Consider the following 17,021-nt stretch of genomic DNA (forward strand, 5'->3'; position numbering starts at 1 on the left):
GGTGGCATGAGTAGTCAGAGAGTGGCAGTGGTGACAGAGAGTGGCAGTGATGAAGAAGAGTGTCCCAAACAGGCTGGACACGTAGAAACAACAAGTTCGCGAAACTTGCGACCCGACAGGTAAGTTCGCAATTTGCGAAAGTGTACAAAACCCTCGCGAACTGGCAGAAACACGGGCGAACACAAAAAAAAAAAAAAATCCGCAAATTCGCGGGAATTCGCGGATTTTGCGGATTGCGAATCCGCAAATCCGCAAAATTCGCGAACGCGAGATCCGCAAAATTCGCTCATGCTTACTTCATGGACGGTTCATGAAGGCTTCGAAGGATAGGGTCTTACTTGTAGAGATGAGTATTCTGTTCCTTCTGGAAGTGAAATGCAAGGGAACTTGTGCCAGATATATAGGGATGAGGTTCCAGGCCGTTGGTGCATATAGGAAAAGAGCATGAGGTATTTTTTTCCTTCCATTTCTGATCTTAATTCAAAACTGGCAATGTTGCTGAACTTTGTGTTACATTGAGCGTTGAAGGTATTTTTGAATTGGGTTTGACTCAAGTGTATAAGATTATGCAGCACACACTGAAGTAGATGCAGGTACTTAAAGTAAGGCACAGGATTTCTATAAGGGTATGGGTGATGCTATCAAATGTCTTTGGACAATGGATATGAAAGTGAGAAGAGCATTGCCTACATGTTCTGTGTTGAGAGGACATGGTCTTTCACAGCTGATTTGAAGACTGGATAAGGAAAAGAACTGTACTTTGTATAGCAAAGAGCTGATGCTAGGGTTTTTTTTTTATTTACCACGTTTGTTCTGAATCTGAGTCGAGGATTGATGTAGTATCACAGGTTTTAGAGCTAACAAGCACTCATTGGCTAAAGATGTTGAGCTTTGATGCTGAGAGACAGCCGTGCACTTCATATTCTTGCCTGTTACTGGTGATGAGACCTTCGAGGCTGGAGTTTGGAAAGGAAACCTTTCAGATAGGTGATGTAGTTTACCAACAAAACCTTTAAGTAACACTGGTTATCCTCTCTAACATGATGATTGTTTATACCATTCTAGATCATGCAGTTTCCTTGGGAGTCAGAGTTGTGACTGAATAATATTGATAATAAGATGGAGACCTGGCTAATACCAGAGGATGTGGGATTAAATTTGGGCATGAATGCGTTCATCTTGATGAGCAGGGATTTGCAATTTCAGGTAGAAAATAAATAACTGCACAGCGGTGTTGTTGAAGCTCTTTCTTGTGAAGAGGTTCTTTCGGGAGGTAGAATGGTCAATATTATTGAAAGCTGCAGATAGGTCTAGCATGTTGATACAGGATTCACCATTTTCAACTCACGGCATGAATCATAACCCTCTATGCTCTGCATCAAGGTCTAAACAGAGATTAAAAGTCTTAAATGAGGGTGCTGCTCTTCATCATTTCATAAGGTTCGGTGGCAAAGGCATTTTTGATGATCTTGCATAAGAAAAGTAGGTGTGTAATGCGTCTCTAAATTGCTAAGTCATCTGGGTCCCAGTTTGGTTTCTTTCATCATGCAAGTCACAGGTCTTGAGGGAGTCTTGCTCATGTGTTCTCTTTGATAACTCAGCCTTAACCACAACTCTCATGCCAATAGAACAATAAAATATTTTATCAGTATTTTTCTGAATGTATAACATTTGAATATGCCTATGACATTGACATAGTCATCCCTTGGAATTACCATTACACAAATCGATTACAACTGAAGTTAGAATAGGCGTCAACCATTGAGCAATGTTATCCAACTGGAAATGTTTGGTATCACCACATTTCTACAAAGAAGAGGCAAGAAAACCTTCTTGTTTTTAGTGGCCAAAATGTTTCATAACAACTATACATCTACAGGAATCTGGGCCCAATTCACAAAGGAACTCTGCTCTTGTGGCAGAGGTCTTGCAGTCGTGGTGGGACCTCTGTGCTACAGTTACCTATTGCGGGGCACTGCATTGACTGTGGGGCCTTCGCCATGAATGCGGAGGCCAGACTCACCATGCCATCTTTCTGTGGTACATCTGCAGATATAACTAGATGTGAGGAACTTCTAGAATACATGTAGCTTACCCCTTGCTATGGGGCCTATTCACTTAAGACAGGAGACCATCAACGACAAATACAGATGCCTCTTTGTTTACTACAACCAAAACGTTTTGATCAGCTGCCACATAAAGTTGACATATGATGGATAACTAGGTTGCATCTCATACCCAAAACGATTCCTTAATTTCACCCATGATGCAGTCATCTTGGGAAGTGTAGGAAGTTGGCTTTTTATGTAGTGTTGCCAATGTAAAGGAACACCATACAAAAAGTCCAGCTGACCCAAATGTGGTTTACAGAGCTTACTTAAATAATCCTAAGTGCTCTATTTGTGGCAGTGTGGTTGAGCAGCTTAGGCTCATCAGAGCGGAGTGTTAAGCATTTGTTGCACACACAGTCAATACATGATACACACACTGAATAAGAAATATACACAGCAGACATATACTTACAGTTGAAGTTCAGGGATGACCAGTTGGACTTAAGATTCAAAGAACAGTCAGCAGTTTTGGATTACCTTCTCTGGTGTGTCCAGGTGCAAAGGTGCTGGTCGGGATTGTAGTCTAGAGCACTACACCGTAAAAGTCAGTGGGGCTACTGAAAACAAAGGCTGCAAGGAGGGACTTGGGGACAAGTCTGAGTGAACAGTTTGTGAGGACAACTAGGCCAAGGGGTCACAGTCAGGAGTCACAGCCTGGGCTGTGGAGCTTGGGTGCAGATGGTCTTGGTTGGCTGGCCACAGGGGGTTTAGGCTCTCCCGGTTGCTGGTCGGTTCTGAAGAGGAGGGGAAAACAAGACAGCAGGGCCAATCTGGTCATGGATCTTGTCATTCCTGAAGTCCCTCATTATGTAGGAAGGTGTTACATGGTGGTGGTGTATGGACTGGACACACAAAAACCTTGTCTGGTGTGGTGCAGTTGCTCCTAGTACTCATGGTATTGGTGCAGGTGGGCTCCTGGAGGGTATAGCATGTAAAAACTTTGCAGAGAGATGGGGATGACCTCCTAGAGCCAGAAAAACCTTTTGAAGTGTTGCTCCCTCAGTGGGCCCGATGGCCAACAACACAGTGAAATGGAAAAATACGGTCAGTGACTGCAGATGCAAGGAGATAATTCCTCCACCCTACGAGAGGTGATCACTGGTTGTCAAAGTGGTGGGCAGCCTTCCAAGTGTTGGGGAAGATGCACAGCTGCAGAGTGAGTCGGTCGGCTGCAATTGTCAAGGATCAAGCTGCCGGGCAGGATTTGGTGCCAATTTTGGTGCAGGTCCTTAGTTATTTCAGAGTCGGCTCTTCTTCTGTTCTCTTCAGTTCCCAGGAATTCTAATCTGTTGGTCTGGTGTTGGGAAACCCCTAAATATTCAATTTAGGGGTGTTTAGGGGAGTAGATGTTAGTAGCCAATGGGCTACCTACCATTAGGGTGAGTACACCTTCCTGTGGGGAATGAACATAACCCTGACCCAGAATGCTCAATTTTCACCAAAATCAAGATGGTGAAACCCTTCGCTGACTGTTCACTTCAGATAGCTCACCTTAAGGGTGTGACTAGCCTGTGAGTGAAACACGCCTCCTGAATACCTAATTTTCTACCTGATATGGTGCCAAATGGCACCATATCAGGAAATGGGGTCGCATTCCCCGGGTCTGGAGGGATGCCAGGGTCACATATCAAAGATGGCAGAGGCTTTGAAACTTTGCCCTTGATATGCTGATTTACTAGCCATCCTGCTGGAGGAGGTGGGAACACCTTCTGCTGAGCAAACATTTTTCCTGACCTCTTAGAGGACAAGCTCTCCTTTGCAGGGAGTCAGAAACTCATCTGTGGTGGCAGGCTGGAGGATATGTCAACCAACACACTAAGAGGCTAGTAAGGTTACAGGAGCCACCTCTGGTGCATGTCTTCATAAATCCGATACTGGCATCAGTATGGGTTTATTAAGATTAGGTGTTTGATACTAAACACCATTATTTTCAGTGAAGCCATTATGTAGCTGAGTAACTTGAGGTGAGTGGTGCCCAGTGCATATTTTTAAAATGGCTTCCTGATTACTTGCAATGTCTAGCAATGGAACTTGGCATCACACGGTCATATATGTTCATGCAAAGGTGATCTCACATTTCAGTTTCAGTTTCAGTCAGTCTTTATTCGATAATTATTCAATCTTTTCTTTCATCATCTTTATTTCGACACCATGTGTCATAAAAGAGTCACAGTTAAAATTTCAGAAAAAATCATTACAATTTTAGGGTAAAACCAATGTACATCTTTTCATAAAACTTAATTCATCATAGGAACATTTACAACAATTAAAAAGGGTTGAATCAATGTGCCGCTCGTCATTAAAATCCCACAAACCTGGAGCTATACACAGAAAGATACACTGAACCTCATTTTACCACATGCTGTCTTCTAATATGCCACATAGCAGCTAAAAATTTGGTTACAGCAAAAACAATTACTGGCGATTAATCAGTTTTTAGTATTCTATACGAGTGAAAACACTGCCTGATCCCCAAGTTTTTGCAAATTGGAAGAATCCACTTCTTTCTAGATTGCTGATAAGAAGGACAGAAGAAGATAACATGGATTTCATGTTCTAGCTCCGCGGTGCACGCTGGACAGTTTTTAGGAGTAGGTGGACACCAACAGCTAGTAAGGGCTCTAATTGGCAAGGAGCCATGTCTCCATTGAAGATACAACTTCCTGTGGGAGGTAGGGCTAATATCATCAAGCAGAGATTCCATTTTATAGTACTCTTTCGTTACTACAAATGTGCTCGACAATGACCCAATTTGAACATTCGATAGACAGGCAGACAGATTCTGATCGTAATACATTTTGACCAGGTTTTTACGGGTTATACTTCTACAAGCTTGTCCCGGATTGGTCCACAATAGAGGACAACCTAGCCTCTCAAATTCCTGTCTAATATATTTCAACCAAGGAAGCTTCCATACAATAGGGAGATTTAATAGGTCCAAAAGTTCTTGCCTATAGCTTGAGTGTTCCGGGATGACCCACAGTCGCCTCCAGAATGTTTGGGGCTTAAGGCCCAATTCCTCTTTTAGTGACCTTAATCCCAAGTCTAGCCTGAGGGGAAGCAAGGGTGTGCTCGCAGGCATGGATACCAACTGCCTGATGAACTTGTTTTCCGCGGCAGTGATTGCAGGGGCACAATTGTGGCCCCACAATTCACCTCCATAGATTACCGCCCCACGTGCCTGCATTTTGTAGATTTTAAGGGGTGGGCCAATAGGTTTTACCGTTGATTTGTTCAATAGTTTAAGGATCCCCTCCGCCTTTTGGGAAAGCTTTAGTTGGGATTTGATCTGATGATGGGCCCAGATCATGTTTTCATTAAGGGTCAAACTCAAGTATTCGAACGTCTGCACCCTTTCCAGCTGTACACCACCTATAGCAGGGTTTGGGCGAGTTGTTTTCGGGGGGTTAAAAATCATGTACTTCGTTTTGGATGTATTTATTTCATGCCCCCTATCGTGACAGAAGGTGACAAAGCCATCCAAGACACGCTGTATACCCACTGGAGTCTTGGCGAGTAGCAGGGTATCATCTGCAAACATGATCGCAGAGACTCCCGACCCAGCCAGCCTTGGGGCGTCTCTGTTGGGGACTGCATTCAGGTGTGGGATTACTCCGTTGACATAAAGGCAAAACAGGGTTGGTGCCAAAACACAAACCTGCCTTACCCCCCCTGTCAACGGAGAAGCTAGATGACAAATTGCCTTCTCTCCCACACCTGACCCTAGCGAAGTTCTGAATATGGAGTCATATTATGATCTTCAGGAGGGGCACTGGGATGCCTAAGTCCCCCAGAACACTCCAAAGTTTCCTGCGTGGGACCAAATCGAAGGCCGCACGGAGGTCCACAAAAACGGTATATAGTGAACCACCCTCCACAGTGACCGTTTCCCAGTAAAGCATCTTTAATCTGAAAATCTGGTCAATGGTGGATACGTTCTTTCTAAAACCCGCTTGATACTGGCTTAAGATTTCAGAGTCCTCCATCCAGTCCAAAAGGTGGTCCAAAATCAGCCTTGCAAAGAGCTTCTGGGATACATCTATCAGGCTGATTGGCCTGTAGTTGGATGGGAGCAGAGGGGACCCCTTCTTAAAAATGGGGACTAACTCTGCTCCTAGCCAAGTACTTGGGACCGCCATACCTCCAAGAATTGCGTTATAAATCGTTAGCAGGTAGGGAGCCCAGATCCCAGGTTTGTGTTTATAAAGATCTCCCGGTACCTTGTCCAACCCTGGTGCTTTACCTACAGGTAGCTTGAATATAGCATCCCGGACCTCTCCTAAAGTGAACCTAATCACGGATGAGCCGTCCGCAGGCGAGCTCACTGTGCCTGCTGAGTGGTGCACCAAGCGGGAATTATCCACCTTATACAGGGTGCTAAAATGTTGTTCCCAAACCTCTGCTGAAATATTAGGCTGTACTGCCAGCTCTGGTTCAACAGAGCCAGTGCTCACAATTTGCCAGAACTTCCGTGGGTCTTTAACCTCCAGGGCTGATGTTAACTTTGCCCAATTTTCATTCCCCCACTCTATCTTAGCATGGCGGATTAACTGCCGGTATGCTTGCCTCCTACTCTTTATTAAGTCCCTGTTGGTATTATGTTTCAAAGCGTCCAAGAGTTCGGTTTTTGCCAGTCGGCATGCCCTATTATACCAAGTAGGCTTCCTTCCTGCCCTTCTCTCGCCAGTACCCAGAGGATTTAGAATATCTGAGAGACTATCAAATAGTACCTTATTAAGTGCTCCCAACCTTTCAGAAAAATCATGCGTAGGATGCCCATCAATAAGAGCAACTACGTCAACTAGTACAGGGATGACTCGGGCATATAATTTGCCTACTCCATCTGGGTTGTTGACCAGCTTATCCCATCTTACCCTACGTCTATTGCTAGACAGAGTAGCCCCATTAGATGTATCAACCTGTGGAGCTGGGCTGCCCTTGTTGATATCAGGCATGGAAAATTCCAAAATCAGGGGATTATGATCGCTCTCTCCCCTGGGTACAACCTTTAGGTCTAAAACTCTGTCCTAAGCCCTACACTCAACAAAGATGTAATCCAAACGTGCCTCCCTCCCTGGCCTGTTAAAAGTGGTCATGGGCGGGTTATCATAAAAGACACAATACATCATAAAAATGTCATTAAAAGCGTTAAACCCTAAAAACATACAATCTAACAGAATGTAATGCAAGCATTATCGAAAGACCCTGGCAATACTCATAAAATAACTTTTAAGAACACTTTCATATAAGACATTCCATCAAGAATCTACAAGAGAGGCACTGCTAGGCAATCTTATTTTAAAATATTGGTTCCTGAAGTAGGGAGATTTTTTCTTCGCAGTGCCCATGTCCAACTAAGAAATTTTGCAATGGCTATAACAATGTCGGGTCGGGTATTTGTTACCAAGATACGCAAGACTACCATACCCGATCTCGTACCCAGGTTAGAGCAAAGCGGCTTGAGCCACTTGCGACGGGGCTACAATAAGCCAGACACACAAACAATACATGACTAATTGACTCTTCCTGTGTTGAACAAGAGGGACAGGGAGTATCTGGAGCATTGTTCCAAATTGCTGTGAAATATCTTATCAGAAGGGTGCCTACTCTGAACTGGTAATATAATTTCCTATCACCTGGTTTCTTAATCAGATTCCAATAGGCCTCTGCTTCCACTACAAACTTATGTTCCATAAAAATACCTGTAAGCAAGTTCACTGACAGGGTCTGCTTTGTGATCATATCCCAGTAAAGAGCTTGATATTCATTTTTACTGGGAAATGAATTCCCTATCGGGTCATCCCACAGGTGTCTTAGCCCCATGTCATACAGATTACGCTTTAGCTTCTGGAGCCATTTTATTTTTCAGGACAAGTCAGCATTCCTGATCCTCATTAGTGCCAGTGCCTAGTTTTTCAATTCAGGAGTGGTCCATAACCTCCTCCAATAAGCTTGGGGTCTAAAACCCGCCACCTCATCGAAGGAAGTACAGTCTAGATCTAGTAGCAGAGGCTTAATAGGGGTGGATTGTGGGAGGGCGGTCAATGATCTCAGAAACTTATTTTGTGCCATAACTAGGGGTGATACATTTTCAAACTCCCAAATTTCAGCATCATATATTATAGAAGCTCTGATTTTCCCATTTTAGATTGATATGGCTGGCCCCACCGGTTTAGTAGTTGAAAATCGGTGTTCTTTTAATAAGGCGCCCGCTAACTGGTTATGCCTTAGGACTAGGACATCTAAGTGTGGTGACCAGTTCATCCTCTTACCCAAAGTCACACCTAGGTATATAAAGGTATCAGTTTGTTCCAAAGGTGCTTTATTCAATTCTACCCTACCTTTAACAGATCTATGTTTATGCAACACCATGAACTTTGTTTTGTCAACGTTTACTATTAGGTCATGGTTGTTGCAAAAATCAATAAATCTGTCAAGGTCACGTTGCAGACCCGATTGAGTTTTAGATAAAATTAAAGTATTGTCTGCCCACATTAAAATAGGGGTCCTTCAGCCGGCCAGAGTTGGTGCATCAGTCGGAAAATTAGTGTGATAACTGACTACTATGACCAGGGAGAATAAAGTAGGGGCAAGGACATCCCCTTGCTGCACTCCCTTATTAACTGGGAACCGATCAGTTAATTTGCCCTGCTCTCCCCACCTTACCTGAGCATAGTTCGCCTCATGCAGTTTGATAATAAAACCTAAACTTTCTAGAGGCATCCCACCCTCCTTTAGCGAGGCCCATAACTTGTGGCGTGGCACTAAATCGAATGCTGAACAAAGGCTGCGTAGAGAGTCCCCCCTGCAATAATCACTGTATTCCAGTATATCATCATAAATCTAAAGACTAGATCTATGGTGCTGACGTGGGGTCTGAAACCCGCTTGGTAGGTAGATAATATGTTCTGATCTATTACCCATTCTTTAACCCTGCCTAGCACAAGTGTAGCCACAATTTTCTGTAAAGTGTCAATTAGGCTTATTGGCCTATAATTGCTTGGGCTAACTCGGCCTCCCTTTTTATATATGGGGATAATTTCAGCCCCACACCATGTATCTGGGATTGGCGCACCTCTAGCAATAGCATTTATGATAATAAAAATATATTCTGTCTAGTTCTTCCTGTCTGATTTATAAATATCGACCGGGATACAATCCAGGTCGGGGGCCCTCCCTGCTGGAACACCCTCCAGGACGCTTTCTATCTCCCCTTTGCTGAATGTGAGGACCGCCTCACTGATAACCTCAGGGTAAGCTATTGCATTACTGTTTGGGGAGGCAAATTGGGCTTGATGGTACTCCACCAAAAGTTCTGGAGGTACATTGTTAACTGGTACAGAGTCAGTCACACCACTGCCCCACTTGACCATTTGCCAAAACTTGGTCCAGTTCTTCCCTTTGCTGGCAATAGATAGGCTCTTCCATCTATCCTCATCAAAGGCCTTCTTTGCCTGCATTTGTACTTTTTTATAATTTGCCCTTGCTATTTTAACCTCATATGGTACTCCTATTTTATTTTGTTCGAGAGATGCTTAAATGCAGCTCCACATACTTCATTGTACCATTTGGTTGATGGTTTCTTTATAGTGTACTTAAGAGGTTTTCTACATTTTGTGAACAGGGACTTTAATTTAACAAATAACTCCTCATGAACCTTCATGAGATCAGAGTGAGCGTTATCCTGGGCATCTCTAGAGCCAAGCCGTATTATGGTTTCTTCAGTTATCAACTTGATCTGCTTTAGAGCACCTTCGTCTGCAGAAACTACTGCCCATTTCAGCCGACGGGAGTCTTGGGTCATAATTACATCTCCTATATCAGTTTCCAAAGCAGCCTTGGGGTGATCCATACCCTTCCCAATTAAAGTTAATAAAAGAGGGTCATGATCACTTTCCGGTCTGTGGTGAACCTGCATATCCACAAATCTGGGCCATAACTCCAAACTGAGTAGGATGTAATAGATTCTACTACCTCTAGACCCATTAGAGAAGGTATTAATATCATCCATGTCTGAGGGAGATCTCCCGTTAGCAGCTCTTAACCCCCTCCCCAGGGTTAAACTTCTTAGCGACATCGCCACCTCAGACCATTATGGTGGCAGTGATAAAGACGGTATCGCCCAGTTCTGATCTTCCTCCAAACTAAGGCAATGGTCATCCAGGCCTAAAGGCTCAAAAGTACAGTTTAAATCGCCTGAAATAACCAAGGCATTTAAGCCGGCCTGATCATCTCTGAATGTGTCCACGAGGGCTATAGTTGGTGAGGCTTTCCCAACCGCTGTCCCGATAACCACTGACCTGAACTCCAGTTTCTTCTCTTGTGAGATGAACGAACCCAAATCCCTCCAAAAACCAGTCGAACAACAGAGACCTATAAACTCTGTAAAATTTGATGGGTCTTCCAAGGGAAACGGGAATTGGGAGACAGAAAGACAAGAGAGAGTCTTGTTTGGGCTTGGCTTGCGCAGTGCTGTCAGTTGGTCTGTTCTCTAGCTTAGCGCTGCTTCTTCTATCTGGCAGCTTCAGAAAGCACCTAAGAAAGTGATTGAACAATGGAATTACACTCAGGCACTCACTCCTAGAATTAACTTACAAGACTCTTAAAACATGTTTACCTAAGATTACTTATTGCTACACCCAAAGTAAGTAATCACAACGTCTCATATCACAGCCTTTTGATTAGCACGACTCTCTTGCCCTGTAAAATTAAACATCAACAATTGACTGCACTTTCCTGTTAACACACATTGGCATTCTTAAACTGCACTGTATCCAATTGCCCAACTGTTACCTTTGTTTAGTGGTAATCCTTCTTACCACTGTTTGTAGTAATAAAATGCCCAAAGTCTATTTTGAAATATACTCTTTCTGATAAATGTCTATTAAACAGTCTGTGTCCAATCACAATGCTCGACTTCCACTAAAAACTCTTATTGTTCGAAAATCCAAACAAACGTATACATCGATGTATGCAAATAAGGCTCCAAACGTTTGTCGAGTCACTTATCTGTTTTGTTGTTTTTTCTCTGTTGTTTCTTTTAGGTTTCTCCAGCAACGCGAGACGCGGAAGCTAAGGAGTTCTCCAAGGTCGGCACCCAGGAAGTGACAAAGAAGACTTCTCCAGGAAGCGAAGGGAAAATCTGATGCCGGAATGCAAGGCGCAAAGTCAGGACCGGTGAGAGCTCAGGTAAGGGTTCTTCCTCCGATGAGACTAAGCGTCGGATTCAGACGCGAGCGGCTTTAAATAGGATTTCTTCAGCCTCGTGCGCCTCGTGAATAATTATGCAGAAATGGCACGTGTCAACTGACGGATGCCGCGTCCCAATGTACATGAGAGAGAACAAGACTCAGAACAAGTCATTGCAACTTTTGTTACAACAGTCAACCATAGCTCCACAGTATGCACTTTACAGTGTGCATTATCTGAGTACTGGGTTTAAACAGTTTACCTAATACAGTACAGGAAACTAAACAATATCTTGCCATTCAATCATTCAAATGAGTGATAGAGGGGGGTTCAGAATACTTAGCATGATTGGGATTCTGTGTGACCGTGACAACCACAATCCCTCTCACATATACATTAAGTAATATAAAATCAGGCTCTCCCTCTGAGCTGATCTTAATGGCAAGAATGTAAGGGCTATCTATTGATAGTTCCTCTATTTGGATACATGGCTGTTGCTTGACCCGTATTAGCAAACCCTCACTAGGTCTCCCCCTGGGATTTGGAACTGCAGCTTTGCCAAACGACAAGTATTCTGGGCGGTAGATCATATCCACCGACCAGGTCTCCTGGAAGGCAATAATGTCATACCCTTCAATAAAACTTGACCATTCAGAAGACAATGTTTTAGTTATTAAACCAGGGATATTCCAAGATACCAGGGAGATCTGTGTTTGTTGTATACCCTGTGAATTTGTAGAAGGTGGTGGGGGCCCAGTATAAACCTGGCAATTATCCTCATTTGGTAAAGATCTTTTTTAGGGCGATGAAGTGGAGTTGCACAGCCTTCAGGGTTCTCAACCAGATTCAAGGTACGTGAGGGTAGTCAGTCACATAGATCCAAATCAGATAATGGGGCAAATCTATTAGACAAAGGGACCTCAGTTGATCTTTGTGCTAGTCCAAGGGTAGCCCATTTATGCCTATCCTTCCTTTGGCGGACCAGCACATTAGGGAGGCGGGGACCTGGTTTATAAAAGTACCCTAATGGTAAAATGCACACTCTATCGATATGTACTCCTGACATCCCTCCCAGAGACTCCAACAAAAACCTTGTTATGTGTACATTATTAAAATTAACAACTACACAATCGCTGCTCCATTCTTTCCTAGAAGTCCCGAGCCACAGTGTCCGTCTAGCCATAATCATGTGCTGATCAACACCTTCCTCCCATATTCCAACGTCTTTAAGACGAGTGTTAAACCAATGCAACGCTTTAAATAATAGTTGTTCAGTGGTTTCGATCTGTGCTGCCCGCAAGGGTGGAACGTTCGTCAACACAACCACTAGAGGTGCAGCTGCCGAGGGAGGGTTAAAAGCAGTAAGGTTTGATTGCACAGCATTATATTCCAGATCCCTCTTTTCCCTGTGGTCCTATGGTTGTACTAGCTTGTCTGTCCAGGGAAAGGTTTTTACAGTTAGTGATTTTAGTAGAAGCTGATGCTGTTGACACTTTGCCGACTCCCGGTGTGCTCATAATTGATTGGGCAAATTCTCCTGATAGATTCCCTATGTGGGCATAATTTCCATCCGAAAGAATTATTTCCTGGTGTGGTGCAGGGACTGCCTCTGTAGGCGCCCGGGGGGCAGTATGTTTTCTTGCTTCTGAACACAGAGGCTTAGGTGTGGCTGTAACCAGGACTGGGACCTTATTCCCCAGATTGCTGAATATGTTCGTACCTACAGATTTCGATTGGGAAGAAAAGTCCTCAAGGGCAGAGAAACCTGTCTTAACCTGAGATTCCGTGGCTATTAGATGTTCTTCAATTCAACTCAATCTGTAAGTGATGGGGGTTAATAAGGTACCTAATAGATTTTCCAGTCTTCTCCATATTTCCTCACTTGGGTTCGAGCCGAGGCCACCCAGAGAGGCAAGGTTAAAGTCCGGACGGGCAGAATCAATACTATCTTGTGCATTGCACTCATCAACCAAGACTCAACTTCCATTTTTGTTAATCCTTGGCGCTTTCGTGGTCAATGGTCAATGGCCTCTGTGGCCCACCTCCCCTCTTCCTTATAGTTGCAGGGTCAGGGGTCGACTGGATTGTTGTGTTTTTATTTTTAGAAATGGATCTGGCCGACATTCGTGGGGGCACAGTAGGAGTAGTTTTGGTTTCGACTACAGGTGATTTTGCGACAACCTACAATGGTCCAATTGAGGGGGGGTCACAGAACCACTCTCCTCATTGATGAACATAGATGTATTAAGGTTAGCGGCAGGATGGACTGGGAAGCGAACTGTAGCAATTAAACCTAGGGAGGATCTTTTAGTTTGTTGCGGGTCTAGGGATAAACGACGTTTTGTTATCGCTATTTCTTTTTCCAGGACAGAGGTGGCCCTTAATATAAATTGATCCAGGGTACCCGCCACGCTGCTACCAGTGAGGGCACCTATCCTCTTCCCTTCACGCTTGTCCATCTTGTTATCAAATAACAAAGCCGACACAATCTCTGTTTTCGCTGTACTCAAGGGTGTAATTAAATGTTATACAAGACTGACCTAGTAATAAAGTTGTAGTTAGAGGGGGGACCCAGCCCGGCCTCGCCTGGTCTCCGATGCGCCCGCGTTCCGCGCAGTGGGAGCGGTGAGCTGCTGATATAGCCTGCAGCAAGGAGGCGCAGTTGCGGGGCAGAACCGCCGGGCAGCGTCGGACTTGCAGTCCCTTCTCCAACAGTCAGCACCCTCCTCTCAGGCCGTAGCTTTTCAATTGAGAGGCAGCTGTCCCAACCTGCTATTCCACTGCTCAGCACCGGAGCCGGGCACCATACATGGCCTCGTTGTACTCGCCACACACAGCCAAGTAGCAAAGCAGCGATTCCTGGTTTTTTTTGCCCGGTCAGCTAGGATAAGTCGGCTCGGCTCAGCTCGGTCCAAGTTCCAGGTCAGTGGGGTCGGTGGGGACGGCGCACAGCCAAGAACAGATGGGACCTCACATTTACTATAATGCACCCTGCCTTAGGACTCTAAGGGGTACCATTTACCAGGGAGGTACAATGGTGCTAAAGTCCTTGCCATCTGGTTTCCAACTAAAATATGTCTTATTTTAGAGAAAGGCAAAAACAACAATTGATGGACAGAATGCAGAACAATGTCATACATTCACCCCAGTACAGAGATATGGCCCTAAATCCATCGTTTTTTTGCACTGCACACCACCCCAGTTCAGACATGGCCATATGCAAATCAGTCTTGACCCTGTGCCTCATGGGAACAGTCTAGCCGGAACTGCCAAGCCATGTCTTTCCTGGACCGGAATCAAGCATCCTAGGACCGGTTTCTGGATATCAGCCATCTTCAGCCAGGATAGCTTGACTCCAGTGGTGTGGAGAGCATGGGACTCACGTCTGAGCATACCCATCCCACTCGGGGTGACAAATGCAAAAACAACAATTGATGGACAGAATGCAGAACAATGTCATACATTCACCCCAGTTCAGAGATCTGGGCCTAAATCCATCTTTTTTTTGCACTCCACACTTCCCCAGTTCAGACATGGCCATATGCAAATCAACCTTGACCCTGTGACTCATGGGAATAGTCCAGCCCGAACTGTCAAGCCATGTCTTTTCTGGACCAGAATCAAGCATCCTAGGACCGGTATCTGGCTATCAGCCGTCTTCAGCCAGGATAGCTTGACTCCAGTGGTGTGGGGAGCATGGGACTCACGTCTGAGCATACCCATCCCACTCGGGGTGACAAATGCAAAAACAACAATTGATGGACAGAATGCAGAACAATGTCATACATTCACCCCAGTAAAGAGATCTGGGCCTAAATCCATCGTTTTTTTGCACTCCACACCACCCCAGTTCAGACATGGCCATATGCAAATCAGCCTTGACCCTGTGCCTCATGGGAACAGTCCAGCCCAAACTGTCAAGCCATGTCTTTCCTGGACCAGAATCAAGCATCCTAGGACCGGTTTCTGGCTATCAGCCATCTTCAGCCAAGATAGCTTGACTCCAGTGGTGGCGAGAGCATGGGACTCACGTCTGAGCATACCCATCCCACTCGGGATGAAAAATGCAAAAACAACATTTGATGGACAGAATGCAGAACAATGTCATACATTCACCCCAGTACAGAGAGCTGGGCCTAAATCCATCTTTGTTTGCACTCCACGCCACCCCAGTTCAGACATGGCCATATGCAAATCAGCCTTGACCTTGTGCCTCATGGGAACAGTCCAGCCCGAACTGCCAAGCCATGTCTTTCCTGGACCGGAATCAAGCATCCTAGGACCGGTTTCTGGCTATCAGCCGTCTTCAGCCAGGATAGCTTGACTCAAGTGGTGTGGAGAGCATGGGACTCACGTCTGAGCATACCCATCCCACTCGGGGTGACAAATGCAAAAACAACAATTGATGGACAGAATGCAGAACAATGTCATACATTCACCCCAGTTCAGAGATCTGGGCCTACATCCATCATTTTTTGCACTCCACACCACCCCAGTTCAGACATGGCCATATGCAAATCAACCTTGACCCTGTGCTTCATGGGAATAGTCCAGCCCAAACTGCCAAGCCATGTCTTTCCTGGACCGGAATCAAGCATCCTAGGACCGGTTTCTGGCTATCAGCCGTCTTCAGCCAGGATAGCTTGACTCCAGTGGTGTGGGGAGCATGGGACTCACGTCTGAGCATAACCATCCCACTCGGAGTGACAAATGCAAAAACATCAATTGATGGACAGAATGCAAAACAATGTCATACATTCAACCCAGTATAGAGATCTGGGCCTAAATCCATCGTTTTTTTTGCACTCCACACCACCCCAGTTCAGACATGGCCATATGCAAATCAGCCTTGACCCTGTGCCTCATGGGAACAGTCCAGCCCAAACTGTCAAGCCATGTCTTTCCTGGACCGGAATCAAGCATCCTAGGACCGGTTTCTGGCTATCAGCCATCTTCAGCCAAGATAGCTTGACTCCAGCGGTGTGGAGAGCATGGGACTCAATTTGTTCTTAACTGATGTCTTAATGTTGACTTTCCAATTACCATTATGTGGTAGAATCTTTGCTGATATGTTTTTCATCCAGAAAGTTACTTCTTATCAAGCCCTCCAACTGTCGCATCTGGTTGTCAGTAATGCCGTACTCCATTGCCTCCTACTCTCCACAATGCCACCCCATAAGAGCATCCTACAACCTTCAACTTGTCTCATATAGGGCCTTAAAAATATAATAAATGTAACCAAAACCCGACAAAACTCCATTGGCTCCCTTGCCAGCCCACACCATCTTCAGGACCAGCTGCATTATTTACAAACGCATCAGGAACTGCTGCCCCTCTTATCTTGCAGACAAGCTCACCATCTCTGGTGGTTCTCGGCACACCCGCAGTTAGGACACCATCAGACTGCAGACTAGGAAGTGTAAAAAAGAAAAAACAAGACAGCAGGCCTTTTCTATCTATGCACCCAGCATCTGGAACAACATCCCATCTCCATCAGGACTGCCCAAGTGCTGCTCCAAGTTAGAAAAGAGTTGAAGACTCACCACTTTAATAAATACTATATTGCAATCTATTAACCATACCCAACCTGGCGTCATCTCCTGTTACTGCTGCTATGTTTGTCTTTGACCTAACACAGCGCTCCGCTGACCACTGGCTAAATTCACACTTTGGAACTACCATATACATACATACATACGTATAGCCAGATCAGGGATTGCT

This window comes from Lissotriton vulgaris, chromosome 2_1, assembly GCF_964263255.1.
Source record: "Lissotriton vulgaris chromosome 2_1, aLisVul1.2, whole genome shotgun sequence".
NCBI classification, from domain to species: Eukaryota; Metazoa; Chordata; class Amphibia; order Caudata; family Salamandridae; genus Lissotriton; species Lissotriton vulgaris.